Consider the following 2,615-nt stretch of genomic DNA (forward strand, 5'->3'; position numbering starts at 1 on the left):
GCTCTATTCATTTCTTTGGGGCTTGGAGTTTTGGGAGTTTCATGAAAAAAAATGAATACAGTGATGAACTAACTTGTTTTGCATCCTTCGAGAAGGATTTATGTTTATACCTTTCTGTTAGTCCCTCTTCAGCATTTCTAGGAAACTTGGGAATTGTACTGTATCAAATCAGGTCTAACAGTACGACTTCCATCTTACCAGTTAGTACCTGATGCTGTAAGGGAAAACCACTGAAAACCAGCTATAGTTACCTGTAGTCTTCCTGGGGGAAAAACTGCTTAATTTTTAAATGCTTAGTACACCACTTTGCTAACCCTGGTGAGCAGCCTGATCCTCCTGGGACTGTATGCTGTAGCTTCATCAGTGCTTCCACAGCTCCCAGTTTACATACATTTTCTGTATAGAAAAAATCCAGTATTTCTAGGTGTAACTTTTTTTTTTTGTTATTTTCCTGAGTATAATAATAAGAATGGAAAAAATCCTACCGGGGTCTGTAAAAGGAATTCTGTCCATGTAAGTATTTTTAAAATCTTTATCTCACTGAAAATACTTAAACACGTGTAAAAATAGTCGCAAAAGATATTTTTAGGAAAAACACCCACTTGGCGCAGAGTAAAGGGTCGGGTTGGTTTTTAAACTGAGGTTTTTCGCTTGCAATAAGATTGTTCTTTGCCTTCGTAGAAGCTCAAGCTGAGCCTGCCAGTGACGGGTCCCCGATCCCGGCGGTCGCATCCCGGTTCCCCCGTTCGGCCGCACGAGGGCAGTGCCCGCACCGGCTGCGGCTCCCGCGGGCTCGGGACCGACCCTCCGGCTTCGTCACCCCGGCTTTGCAGCGCTGCTCTTAAAACTGCCTCGGGCCTGAGGCACCTGGGGGCATGTGAGGCTTTCACAGGTGTGTACGCTCCGCGCCCGCCCCAAGCGCACGGCAGCGCGACTGGGCTGGGCGTGAGCAGCGCTGGAATCGCCCCAGGGACAGCGCACCAAAGCCAGGCAGGCTGGTCCCATCCCACTGCACTGCCCGTGGCAATGGTCCCGGTGGCACAGGGCAAAACTCTCATCATGGAAAACTGGATCCAAAGGGCACCTCTGTTTGAATGACTACTGGGAGACGCAAAATGCCGAGGAAATCTTGGGGCAATTGCAGCGCTCAGTGGAAGCTGATGAGAACTGTTAACAGCGTGATTGGCAGTAGCAAGTTTTCACACCAAAAACTTTCACGCAAAACCAAACGTCACAGAAAAGAGCCCAGCGTGAGTCACACCCTTCAGGTGCTTCATGAGGAGAGAGAGGTCCGGGCATGGGTGCTGAACCCAGCGCTGTGGCTGCATCTCCCTCAGCCCTCTGGCTTCTCCCAGGGCTCTGCCTCAGCAATCCGCTCCCTCTGGCAGAGGCCCACAACCAACAAAAAACATACTGCATTTTGTGGCCCTAATAGTCAGGTTTTGCAGCTGATTGACCTGTGTATACAGAAATTTGACCGTGGTTATTGTTAGTCACTAATCAATTTTATTAATTAATTAATTGAAGGGAAAAATTGGAGTTTTTCCAACTATTCCCTATATGTATTTAACTGAAAACTGAAATAATTCCACGTGTGTTTTCTATCTCTGGATATGCCTGGCTCTCTGTGGCCCCATTTGGTTGCTGAGACTGGGGTGGGGTGGGGTCTGTGGGACTGACCCCCCTGCCCACCCACACAGTGACAGCCTGTACCTGCATTGACAGCAAGGCAGCCCTGGCTTCACCACGTCCCTGCAAACTACCTGCCTTTAGGTTTCTAATTTTTTAGGAATCTCCTCTTTCCATCCACATCATTTTTCAGCTGATTCCCTGTTCCACGAAGCAAAGAGACATCTGGGAATATAAGGATTATTATATATATGTTACATAGCAATTTCTTTTTAAACAGTCGCTGGATTTACCTTCATTTTCTTATGAGACCAGTTTGTCTATGCTAGCACTCATGTGTGAAGATGTAGGTAGCATCTCACATTCCACACTGCATGTTTGGTTTTTTTTAACCATGCAAATTTCCCACCTATCAAAGTAATTTGCAAAGGTAATTTTGTTTCTACTCATCTATTACAATAAATCAGTGAATAAATAAATTATAATGCAGCAATTAAATGTATAATGAGATGGGCAACAACTATTAATAAATGCAGAGCTAGTTGCCCAAAGGTGAACAGACTTCCCCTCTCTTCTTACAAGTCAGGTAATGATCTTTCTATGATCGAGAAACAAGCAGCTGCTAAACATGTAAATGAAACCAAGGGATATATGAGTTCACACTATAATACTGTTCTTCAGCCTCATTATTATTGTTACATTATCGGTTCTTCTGTGACTTTTCCTCTGAATATTTAAAGACAGGGAGGGATATGCAATTATTTTTAAACATCTTTCTGCCAAATGACTGACTGAATGAACCCAACCATGTTGCTGAGGAGTTGGCTCCCTTCAGTAACCTAACTGGTACAGCACAGCTGAGTTTTAACCAGTAGAGCTATTACAAAACCAGTGCTGATCTGCAGGATAATTCAAAAATTCTGAAATTTCATGGAGGATAGAAGCTCCTTTAAAAAGAAATCAGCATTATTAAATATCTAATCTGA

This window comes from Manacus vitellinus, unplaced genomic scaffold (assembly GCF_001715985.3).
Source record: "Manacus vitellinus isolate BGI_N305 unplaced genomic scaffold, ASM171598v3 scaffold_10_pilon, whole genome shotgun sequence".
Classification (NCBI taxonomy): Eukaryota; Metazoa; Chordata; class Aves; order Passeriformes; family Pipridae; genus Manacus; species Manacus vitellinus.